General features: G+C 33.5%; 1 long non-coding RNA gene across 1 annotated transcript; it reads right to left on the reverse strand.

Annotated features, from left to right (window-relative positions):
- Positions 1-1,377: 1,377 nt before the first annotated feature.
- Positions 1,378-2,340, reverse strand: LOC139877804 (uncharacterized). Its single transcript, XR_011768782.1, has 3 exons — positions 2,168-2,340; positions 1,532-1,632; positions 1,378-1,415 (listed from the first exon to the last, which is right to left on the reverse strand). It is a non-coding gene; the product is annotated as an uncharacterized lncRNA (long non-coding RNA).
- Between the last annotated feature and the right edge of the window lie 11,429 nt (positions 2,341-13,769).

Here is a 13,769-nt window from a genome sequence, read left to right on the forward strand (position 1 = left end):
AATTTTTTTCTACAAAGCTAATTGATATTTCGATCAACGTACCAGTAGAGGTGATCATATTCTTATTTGTATGATGTTTATTTGTTGTTATCATATCGTATATATGTAAATATACACACAAGTTATAACATATTAGTTAGCTAAGTGTTATCGAGCTTTTAGGTATATACATTATGACTTATTTTTAAGTAATTTTATAACAAGCGATGACTTTAACTAGAATTAAGTTGAAAAAAAAGATTAGAGATGACTTATCCAATGGATATCCATTAACCCGAATAATCCATCGGATATGGATATGGATGGATGAAACTTTGGTTAACGGATATGGATATGGATATTGATGAAACTTTGGTTAATAGATATGGATGTGGATATGGCGTAATCCGATTCATATCCTATCCATTGCCATTCCTAGTATGATTGGTTTTATTCCATTTATTGTAGTTAAATACGTATGTCTGCAATGATTGTTTATTCATTTTATTGAAAGAAGTAAATACATATTCATAATTTTTATTTTTTTATTCACACGATCATTCGTAACCTACGGATTTAGTTTCTTAATTCAATGTGACTACATATTTACAATATGCATTTGTAATTAATGGTTAATGATAATAATGTGAATATGAATGATCAAAGTTTAGGTTGTAATCCATACCTTTATTTGTTGATTTACTCTATTTTGAATTTGTAATTACAGTATTTATAGGTGGCCTTTGAGGTTCTATTTTTGTATCAATGCCTGTCTTCTCATTTTCATCATCTGTTGAGTAATTAACAGCATCAAGATCTAAACCCTAAACACTAAACCCTAAACTCAGAACTCCAAACCCTAAACCTCAAACACTAAACCCTATATACTAATCCCTAAACCATAAATCCTAAATACTAAACCCCAAACCCTATAAACTAAATTCTAAACCCTATATCTAAATCCTAAACCCTAAATCAACCCTAAACCCTTAACCACCAACCCTTGACCTTACACGCTAAACCCTAAACCTTAAACACTATACCCTAAACCATAAATTATAAAATCTAAACCCTAAACTCTAAACTCTAAAACTTATGCCCTATAAACTAAACACTAAACCATAAAAAATTAACGAATAAACTCGCGATTTATTCGTTAAAGACCCACAATTTCGCGAGTTTTATGGAATGATAATATTTTAAGACAATCTTCGACCATGATAACACAAATAAACAATAAAACATTCCAAAGGTTCAAATGCGTAAAAGCATAAATAAAAAATCTTGTTCAGAATAAAGTAATGGACTTAAATTCGAAAGTAACAGCTAATAATAGCCCAGCCTGCAATAATAATCACTACTCCGTCAATATGACGCCTTGAATAAGGCTTCTTGGTTGTACGACGCCTCTTCCTCACAGCCTCTTGAGCAATGTCCTGTTTAATTTTTTTTTTTTTTTTAAATCAAAATAATAAATTAGTATCCTTTAAAAGATCAACAACTAATTAATAAATATATAACAAAATGAGCAGTTTAGTAATCCTCTAATAACTTCTTATGCTGCTTTCGGTACATGACAGTCCATGTAAGCTTCGAAGGCTTCAACTTGTTGTGGAAGTACCTCTTACATTTCGAATTTGCAAACAAAAAGACCTATTTTTAAAACACAACATTCAATAAATTTAGAACTTTTAACACAGGGTGCAAGAAATCAAACAAAGAGAAAATGCATTCGTATAAAAATTCATAAATATATAATTCAAACACTAAAAAGCTTATTTACAAACAAACAAAGCATATGGGTGAAAAGCTTATTTACAAACAAACAAAGCATATGGGTGAGTCAGATCTGATGAATCTAATACCCCTACCAGGATAAATCTTTTGGCCACTGAATCGGCATAGCAAAAAAACCATGTCAAATTAAATAAGGGTACACGTTCTGATTCGATATATTAACAAGAAATTATGATTAAGATAGTGGCTAACAGATAAAAGAAATGCACAAATTAGGGTTACAATACAGATTAAAAAGGATGAATAATTAGGTCTCGTTGATGAAAGGAAGATTGAAAATGGACACACGTTCACATACAAGACTATATCAATCACTAATTATTCAAATATTAAAATCAAAAATTCAACAAAAAATAACAGAGTTTTAAAAATTAGCAGCGATGATACTAACCTCGTAAGTCGATAGAAGCTTAACACAGATTTAGGTTCAATAACACCAAGATTATCCACCCCGATTCTTGGATTGAACACACCATTTTTGATTTTGATCATGAGGCGATTTCAGAGAGTTTTTAGATTTTTGCATATGAAATATGAATGTGGTGAATGAATCGGATTATTATCGAGAACCTCTATTTTTGTTAAATTGTCCCGTGTTTAATGTTAAAGATTGGGGTTTAGGGGTAATTTAGGGAGATTAATGTTAAGAATGTATTATAACGACCAGTCCTAATTCATCTGGACGAATACATTACATTTGGTTACATCGCGAGGTATTTGACCTCTATATGATACATTTTACAAACATTGCATTCGTTTTTAAAAGACAAACTTTCATTACATCAAAAGTTGACGGCATGCATGTCATTTCATAATATATCCAACTATAATTGACTTAATAATAATCTTGATGAACTCAACGACTCGAATGCAACGTCTTTTGAAATATGTCATGAATGACTCCAAGTAATATCTCATAAAATGAGCAAATGCACAGCGGAAGATTTCTTTCATACCTGAGAATAAACATGCTTTAAAGTGTCAACCAAAAGGTTGGTGAGTTCATTAGTTTAACATAAATAATCATTTCCATCATTTTAATAGACCACAAGATTTTCATATTTCAATTCTCATAAATATACGTCCCATACATAGAGACAAAAATATCATTCATATGGATTGAACACCTGGTAACCGACATTAACAAGATGCATATAAGAATATCCCCATCATTCCGGGACATCCATCGGACATGATATAAAAACTCGAAGTACTAAAGCATCCGCTACAACGGATGGGGTTTGTTAGGCCCAATAGATCTATCTTTAGGATTCGCGTCAATTAGTAGACTGTTTACTAATTCTTAGGTTACCAAGTAAAAGGGGCATATTCGGCTTCGATCGTTCAAAAGTAGTTTCATGTACTTGTGTCTATTTTGTAAAACATTTATAAAGATTACGCATGTATTCTCAGCCCAAAAATATAAAGGGTAAAAAGGCAAATGAAACTCACTTATTGTATTTTTTAGTAAAAATACATATAACGGCATTGAACAACTGAACAATGCAGGGTTGGCCTCGGATTCACGAACCTATATCATTTGTATATTTATTAATACATGTGATCGAAATTGAATGAATATATATATATATATATATATATATATATATATATATATATATATATATATATATATATATATATATATATATATATATATATATATATATATATATAAATTTATTGGTTACACCATTTTTATGTTAATAATATATATTTTTAATTTGTATATTCATTTAAAATAGTTATTATTTTATAGTTGTATTAATATATGTATATGTGCTTAGTGTTATATTATAAATACCTAACTTGTTATATACGAATATTTCTAAAAATAATTTGTTAATATAGTTAATATATACTTAAAATCTTAACAACGTCGTTAAAACTTTTATTTTCATAGTTATAATTATTATTTTGAATAATAATAATAATAATACTTACATTAATCTAGTTAATATTAATAACAATGATAATAATAATAATATTAATAATAATAATACATGGTGATAATACTAATAGTTATAGCATGATACCAATACTAATACTTATAAACCGATAATAATTTGTATTATTTTCATAATGATAATAATAATACTTATTCTATTAATAATAACTAAGTAAATGATAATATTTAGGATAATGATAATAATAATTACTTTTAATAATAATACTAATTATTAATAATACTAATTAATAATAATAATTCTAATACATCATGATAATAATAGTAATAACAATAAGGATAAGTGTAATAATAATAACAATAATAATAATAATAATAATAATAATAATAATAATAATAATAATAATAATAATAATAATAATAATAATAATAATAATAATAATAATAATAATAATAATAAAAGGAAAACTACCTCATCTAAGTATGCTTTAAAAAGAAAAAGAATGCCACCAGCAGGGATCGAACCTAAGACCTCTCGCTTAATTCAAACACCACTAGCCAATACACTGTATGCTTCATTTTGTGATTTAGATCACAGGCTTATCATATATTTATATATGTATCTATTTATAAATAGTTGTTCGTGAATCGTCGGGAATGGTCGAAGGTCAAATGAATACATAAACACAGTTCACAGTTTTTGAGACTTCAACGTTACAGACTTTGCTTATCGTGTCGAAATCATAATAAGATTAAGTTTAAATTTGGTCGGAAAATTCCCGGGTCGTCACAGTACCTACCCGTTAAAGAAATTTCGTCCCGAAATTTGAGTGTGGTCGTCATAGCTAACAATAAAAATGTTTTCATGACGAATATGAGTTTGATAGATAGGGTTTTATCATCAATGAGTAATATGGATAAAACATTTCGATTATTAGAAGAGTACGAATGAAGCTATCACAAAAGAATGAAATGAGTAAATGCAAGTTCATCTTAACCAGTGACGTAGTCACGGTTGATTTCTGGAATTCAATGGATTTAAGAAAATCTTCGAAATTTAAAAGATTTGATTCTTCGACGAATAAGAAAATTAAGGTCTCTATAATTAAATACGGTGATCTGCCTCGATTACTCTGTCTGATATTTTCATTATAAATTAAACTCTTCCGTTCCATTATTCTCACCATTACTATACTTTCTTTCCTAGTTCATACATTCAAACGATTGTGAAAATGCTTCATCCAGTTCTAATCCTTGATATTTTTCTAATTATCATTTTTGTCATCCTTCTTTTTAATCTCCCACTAGAAGAATCTGTTTACTTCTACTATTACCTTGGGGTGATACTATTCTTAATTCTACCGTGTCTTTATATTGTTATTCGTATTAATATTCACTGTTTGTAACCTCTGTGTAGCTATTGGGCTTTATATTTTCTCTTATATTTTGGAGCTCTTTGCCTTTTTATTTTCCTCTCGACCTCTAGTAAAGCGAGTAATGGTCCAGAATTCGTAAGTATGGAGTTTCGACTGAACATGACTAATGTTCTAAGAGAGAATTTGTAATGGCACGATATTGATTGGTTAAATTACCCGAATTTAAGAGAAAAGATAGAACTATCAAGAAAATATGTTCTTGATATGTTTATAGATTAGATAGAATGTAAGAGTCGTGTAACATGTCACATGATGACGTTATAGTCTGTGAATCATCATGTTTCATTAGAAACTCTGCATGACTTACTGTAATATAATCATGTCGATCAAGTGTCATTATATTATACTAACTCATGCATCAATTCCCAACATTACTTAAAAATCATTCATAATTCAAATTTGAATTTTTAAGAATTTTAGAAACTAAAACAGTTTCTTTTATGATATAACACAGATAGAGCGGAGAGATAATTAATATTGGACAAGAATATTTATGAAAATATCTTCAGAAATATTGAGGATATTAATAAAGAAAGATACGATGATATCTTAGAATTTCAGAATCAAATTGTGATGAAAAAAATTCATTCACGATGATTTAGAGCGATTAAGGAGTAAGGTATACGCTAAAGATTTCATCAGAAATAGAATCATCAGGATTCTTTATGTACAAGTTTAGTCCTTGTAATTTGTCCAGAGTCTCCTTCATGATTCGCTCAATCCATTTTCCAGTTCCAACTTTTCTATCGAGCGTTCCCAACATTCCATTCTTTATTATCAAACTTTTGGCCGTTTAGACCATCTACAATTTTGTTGTTTCCTTTGCATTTAATGCTACCATATATGAATCATCGGTCATCAATCCGAGGTGGTTTCAAGAGAATTGTGTTTTTAGATGATTAAACGCTAATGGTAATATGGTGGAATATAAAAGGTTCCCTGGTAAAAATAAAAGAGCACGCATATATATCAAGGCTATAATAAAGTTGTTTCGAACGAAAAGCCGATGTTGACTTGCTGGAGCTGTGACAAAATTTGCTACTTTGAAATGGATTTTCAAGTTATTTTGGGTAATAATAACACTAAGGAATTAGCATAACTACGTTTTAAACGTTTACTCAATTGCCGAGAGTTTCTCAGGTGCATAATTATATGCATCAATCTTTTCTTCCGTAGATGAATTGTGGTTGGTTCATCCTCTAGATTGAGGTGTTTTCAAGAATTTATGAAGGATTTGAACGCAGATTGTAATCATCAAGATACAAATGAGGTTTAAGATGAAATCAAGTGGCAAACTTGAAGAATTGTTTAGTTTCATATGTTATAATCAATATTTTAATTCATTTTTAATTGTCCAATCTTGATAGTCCACAGTCGATAGTCCACAGTTAACAGTCAAATAATTCATATATAGTTTAATTTATAATATTCGAATTAATTAATACGTGTCGTAACCCGTGTACATGTCTCAGACTCGATCACAACTCAAAGTATATATATTATTTAAGAATCAACCTCAACCCTGTATAGCGAACTCGTGCATTACAGCATATAGAGTGTCTATGGTTATTCCAAATAATATATATAGATGCGTCGATATGATATGTCAAAACCTTGTATACGTGAAACAACCCAACCCGTACTCCGTACGATAAATTTTTTTTTTTTTAAATGATACACATTTACGCGCCAATTAAATATGTAAACCATTCCACACGCTTCATTAAAAACATACTACGAGTTTAATGTTTACAAAAAGGCACAAAGGCCATTAACGAATATGATAAAAGTTTGACCAACTACAAATGATAGTTTATAATCCAAACGACCCCTTGAGCATGGTTTGGGACTAAACTACCCAAAACGTAGGTCAACTTCCAAAAGCTTCATCATAACATCAATAAGGACACCTAGTGCCCAATAACCCCCTTGCCCTTGTCCACACCTGCATCTAAAAAGATAAACAATGAGAGGGGTAAGCTAATGCTTAGTGAGTGCAACAATTATACGTTTACATATACAACCTACTTACTTGCAATCACTTACGCATTTACTGCATACATGCTAGCATTATAAGTATTCATACTATCACAAGTATAACACTAAATCTTCCACCATACGAGCTAGCATAACAATAGCATATAGTTTAAATAATATAATATGCTACAATCCACACACACAACCATGGTTAACCAAACGAACGAGGGAACGGTGTTTAAAAACTGTCGGAGTTCATAACAACCATTAGTGCACTTAACACTTCGTACACTAACCCCACGGGTGGCATCTTAACACGTCGATACTTCACCTCGGGTGGTGCCTTAACACTTCGGCACTTCACCCCGAGTGGTGTCTTAGCACATCGACACTTCACTCGTTACATCTCTCGGAGTGGCATCTTAACACATCGATACTTCACTCCCGAGTGGTGTCTTAACACATCGACACTTCACTCGCCATGTGAGGAGTGGTGTCTTAACACGTCGACACTTTACAACTCAACTACACAAATAAATACATCATATATGCACGCATATAATTATTCCACTCACCTTAACACTTCGGTGATGATTATGCACTTCCGAGCTTCAAAGCAAAGTACCTAATACATAAGTACACATTCCATTACACAACTAGTGGAATTAACCACATTGCACCTACTTGAGCATTTAATGACCCAACTCGCATTAAATGACTCAAACACACCACAACCGCCCCTTTAATGGCCAAGACTCGACTTTAATCACTAAAGCTAGTGAATTAAAGTATAGTAACTTCAACTAGCACCAACTTAGGGTAATTTATACCCATTTCACCCAAACTAGGTCAACTAGCACATTTTGGATCCATTTTAACACTTTCACTACCCAACTTGTCAAACATGACCCAATTAACATCTCTTTCAACTTTAACAAGTGTTTTAGTGACTAAAAACGCCATTTAACATTTACAACTCCTATTTTCATTAGACCAAACCCTAGCTTTTGGCTATTAGGGTTTCATTACAACCACATAACCCAAATTCGCCCATTTTACCCTCAAATGGGTCAAACAAGTCTCTAGTAACCAAAACCCTAACCATTAACCAATTAAAACTCAAAACTTAGAGTTAGAACTTACCGAGACTATCAACGCGTAGCTAGAGACACAAGGAACAACTTTAATTCTTGCTCTAAAGATCAACCCTCAATCCTTCACTCTCAAATCTCACTTTTAATCTAAATGGGTGTTGAGTTTTTGGGAGAGAAAATGAAAGAAAAGATAAAAGAAATTAAATGAAATGGATGAGTGGTTGGGATTTAATGCTCCCATCAGATTTATACGCCAAATTACTAATTTGCCCCTTGAAGTCATTTAATTTGAGTTAAAACCGGCACCAGTCTGGCAGAAATGTCGCGGCGCGGTTCAAATCGTCGAGGCGCGACGAACAAAGGGAAAATCACCCCTTCTTAACCCAGGTTCTGTCCCTGGTTTGCTCGATATGCCGCGGCGCGGACCCGTCTGTCGCGGCACGGCCTAAGGCACTATCTGGCCATCTCGACAACCTTAAACACAAAAATCGTTTTACACAACATTCAAGTCGTTCAAGCTTCCAATACACGTCTAAACATCGTATCTAAGCCACACAAGACTTAACGCTAACCAAACTCATATACAAACTTATATACGCACACGTTAACAAGTATATATATATATATATATATATATATATATATATATATATATATATATATATATATATATATATATCTACACAATTACGCCTAAACGACGAGTTACAAAAGTACAAACGATTAAGTATGTACCTTTCGATACGTACGGGAAAAACGGGATGTTACAACTCTCCCCCACTAGAATCGGAGCGCGTCCTCGCGATCCAAGCCGCATGACAAGCTGGAAGATAAACCAAAACAAACTCTTCGGATTCCCACGTAAACTCGGAACCCTTTCGATGTCGCCATTGCACCTTGAAAGTTCTAATTTCCTTGTTCCGCAACATCTTAACCTTCTCATCAAGGATTGCAACCGGTTCTTCCGCATACTCTAGCTTGTTATTCAACGTAATCTCATCTAAAGGCACCCAAGTCGAGTCATCCGCAAGACACTTACGAAGATGGGAAACATGAAATGTGTTATGAATTCCCGCAAGTTCTTCGGGTAACTCTAGTCGATAAGCAACCTCACCAATACGTGCCAAAACCTTGAAAGGACCAATAAACCGAGGAGCTAACTTTCCTCGCTTTCGAAACCGAATAACACCCTTCCATGGAGAAACCTTAAGCATTACCATGTCACCTTCTTGAAACTCAATCGTTCTCCTACCTTTATCGGCATAAGACTTTTGTCGATCTTGTGCCACTTTAAGTCGAGCCCGAATCATCTCAATTTTACTATTCGTCTCCAAAACCAAATCAGAACTCCCGATTTCTCGTTGACCCACTTCTCCCCAACAAATGGGAGTTCGACACCTATGCCCATAGAGCATCTCATAAGGTGGCATTCCAATACTAGTGTGGTAACTATTGTTGTATGAGAATTCCACCAAGGGTAAGTGCTCATCCCAACTTCCACCAAAGTCAATAATACACGCCCTTAACATATCCTCTAACGTTTGGTTCGTACGCTCAGTTTGACCGTCCGTTTGAGGATGATACGCCGTGCTCATTTTCAATTGAGTACCCATATCTTCATGAAACTTGTTCCAAAACTGGGACGTAAAACGAGTATCTCGATCCGAAACAATAGATATAGGAACCCCATGTCTCGATATCACCTCCTTGATAAACAACTTGGATAAAGTCTCCGATGATATCGTTTCCTGTATGGGAAGAAACAAAGCACTTTTCGTCAATCGATCAACTATCACCCAAATCGTATCATATTGGGTTCTAACCGTCTTCGGTAACTTAGTAATGAAGTCCATGGTAATGTGCTCCCATTTCCATTTCGGGACTTCCAAGGGTTGTAACTTACCGTATGGCTTTTGGTGTTCGGCTTTAACTTGCAAACACGTGACGCATTGTTCAACATACTTAACCACATCACGCTTCATACCGGGCCACCAATAATCTTTCTTCAAGTCATAGTACATCTTTGTTGCACCCGGATGAATGGAGTACTTTGACTTATGTGCTTCATCAAGTAGCACTTGTCGGTTACCACCCATCTTAGGTACCCACACTCTTCCTTGAAATGACAACAAACCACGCGAGCCCATAGCAATGAACTCCATTTGCCCCACAATCCGATCTTCGTGCTTGTTGTGAACATACGCTTCTATTTGAACCTCACCAAGCTTTACAAGGAAATCATTAGTAATAATCATGCGTAACGATCCTACTCGTATCGCCGGATGTTGACTCTTTCGACTCAAGGCGTCCGCGACCACGTTCACCTTTCCCGGATGGTAAAGTATCTCACAATCATAATCCTTTACCACATCCATCCACCTACGTTGACGATAATTCAAATCTCGTTGAGTAAAGAGATGTTTCAAACTCTTATGGTCCGAATAAATCGTACACTTGACACCATACAAGTAGTGGCGCCAAATTTTCAACGCATGAACCACCGCCGCCAATTCAAGATCATGTGTTAGGTATCTCTTTTCGCGTTCCTTTAATTGTCGAGAGGCGTAAGCGATGACTTTACCTCTTTGCATCAAAACACACCCGATCCTATTTAAAGAAGCATCACAATAAACCGTCATGTCTTCTACCCCTTTCGGCAACACTAACACCGGAGCTTGACACAATTTCTCTTTTAACAATTGAAAAGCGATTTCTTGCTCGTTCTCCCAATTGAATCTTACGTTCTTCCTCGTCAATTTAGTTGATGTCAGAGCTAAGGGGTATAAAATACTATTAAATTTTACAAGGAAATACTATTAAATACGATACAATTTTACACAAGATATTTATTTATTTAGAGAATGGATATACTTAAACCTTGCTACAACACTTATAGGCAGTGTACCTAATCGTACAGTAGTGTAGTTTTTAGTAAGTCCGGTTCGTTCCACAGGGAAAATCTTTTAATCAAAGCTTAACGCTATATTAGTTTAATTTATAAAAATACAAATATATATATAAGTAATATTATTATTATAAAGGGGGGTTTTTACCTTTTAATGACCGGTTTGTCGATTTTAAAACTTTAGTTGCAGTTAAAACAAAATGTAAAAATATTAAATAAATAAAAGACTTAATTTAAAGCGTAAAGTAAATAACGATAATGAAATTGCGATAAATAAAAGTGCAATAAAATAAACTTGCGATAATTAAAAAGTACGATAATTAAAAGTGCAATTAAATACAATAACAATAAATAAAAGTGCGATAATTAGAAGTGCAATTAAATATAAAATAAAGGAAATTAAATATGAAATAAGATAATTATGCTTATTTAAACTTCCGTAATCATGATGTTTGACGTGTTGATTTTAGCTTTATGCCCATGGGTTAATTGTCCTTTGTCCTGGATTATTTAATATGTCCGTCTGGTTTTTGTCCATAACAGTCCATCAGTCATAAATATAAAGTGCGAGTGTCCTCGTCAAATTATCCTTATACCCAAAGTTAAATATTCCAACTAATTGGGGACTTAAACTGTAACAAGATTTTAATACTTTGTTTGATAATTACACCAGGTTATCGACTGCGTGTAGCCCAAGGTTTTAATACTTTATTAACAATTATGCCAAGTATCCTTGTACATAATTTCACCCCTGTTTTAATAATTCCATAGACTATTAATCCATTCCCGTGTCCGGTTAAATGAACGATTATTCGTACATATAAATACCCCGCCCATCGTGTTCGATCGAGTGTATATGGTTATTTATAGGGACGTCCAATTGTAAATCTTTATATTAAAATTAACAAATTATCATTTAGTTAAACAAATATAAAGCCCATTAATAGCTCATAGTCTAATTTCCACAAGTGTCGTTCTTTTGTCCAAACCCCAATTATGGTACAAAGCCCAATTACCCAATTTTAGTAATTAGCCCAACATCATGATTACTTCGTTTTAAATAAGCATAATAATAACTTAGCTACGAGACATTAAATTAAAAAGGTTGAACATAACTTACAATGATTAAAAATAGCGTAGCGTTACACGGACAGAATTTCGACTTACACCCTTACAACATTCGCTAACATACCTTTATTATTAGAATTAAAATTAAAATTAAAATTAAAATATAAATATATATATATATATATATTACGTTTACATATAGAGAAAGAGAGATTTTATGGATATTTTTACGATCAGAATTCGCTGGCTTTTATAGAAATTTTCGTCCAGGGGGACTCCGCGAGTCGCGTAATTTTTTGCCTTCAAACTCCGCAACTCGCGGAGTTTGAAATTACAGCTCACCCAGCTTTGGCTCTTTGTTTGCCGACGGATTTTTAATATAAATATAATATATAAATAATTTTAAGAATTATTTAAATATTATATTATATTTATGTGCATAGTTGACTCGTAATTTTTAGTCCGTTGCGTCGAGCGTTGAGAGTTTACTCATGTCCCGGTTCCGGATTTTCGAACGTCCTTGCGTACAATTTAATATCTTGTACTTTGCGTTTTGAATCGTGTACTCTTGTAATTTCGAGACGTTTCTTATCAATAATTGGAACCACTTTGATTGTATTTTGTACTTTTGAGCTTTTTAGACCTTTGCGTCTTCAATTCGTCGAATCTGTCTTTTGTCTTCACCTTTTATTATTTAAACGAATATCACTTTTAAATAGAACAATTGCAACTAAAAGCTTGTCTTTCTTGAGGAATAATGCTATGAAATATATGTTCGTTTTTAGCATTATCATTAGTCAAAGGAGAAGCAATCTTAGAAAAGTTTTAGATGAACCGACGATAATAACCGGCCAATCCGAGAAAGCTTCAGATTTCCGTAGGCGTAGTCGGTTGTCCCCAACTCTTCACCATTTCTATCTTCCCCGGGTCTACTTGAATTCCTTCTTGATTCACAATATGGCCAAGGAATTGAACTTCCCTTAGCCAAAATTCACATTTGGAGAATTTTGCATACAACTTCTCCTTCCGCAATGTCTTCAACACTTCACGCAAATGGTGCTCATGTTCCTTCATACTCTTTGAATAAACAAGTATGTCGTCGATGAACACAATTACCGACTTGTCCAACATAGGTTGGCACACCCGGTTCATAAGATCCATGAATGCCGCCGGTGCATTCGTAAGACCAAAAGGCATAACTACAAACTCATAATGCCCGTAACGCGTTCGGAAAGCCGTTTTCTCTATGTCTTCCTCACGGACTCGCACTTGATGATAGCCAGACCGTAAGTCAATCTTAGAAAAATACGTTGCACCTTGGAGTTGGTCAAACAAATCGTCAATCCTAGGTAATGGATAGCGATTCTTGATCGTCACTTTGTTCAACTCTCGATAATCGATGCACATCCGCATACTTCCATCTTTCTTTTTCACAAACAAGACCGGAGCACCACATGGCGAGGAGCTCGGTTGAATGAAACCCTTTTCAAGCAACTCTTGGGTTTGATTTAACAATTCTTGCATTTCTGTCGGCGCTAAACGATAAGGAGTTTTAGCAATGGGAGTAGCTCCCGGAACCAACTCAATGCGAAATTCTATTTGTCTTT

This window comes from Rutidosis leptorrhynchoides, chromosome 11 (assembly GCF_046630445.1).
Source record: "Rutidosis leptorrhynchoides isolate AG116_Rl617_1_P2 chromosome 11, CSIRO_AGI_Rlap_v1, whole genome shotgun sequence".
NCBI lineage: Eukaryota > Viridiplantae > Streptophyta > Magnoliopsida > Asterales > Asteraceae > Rutidosis > Rutidosis leptorrhynchoides.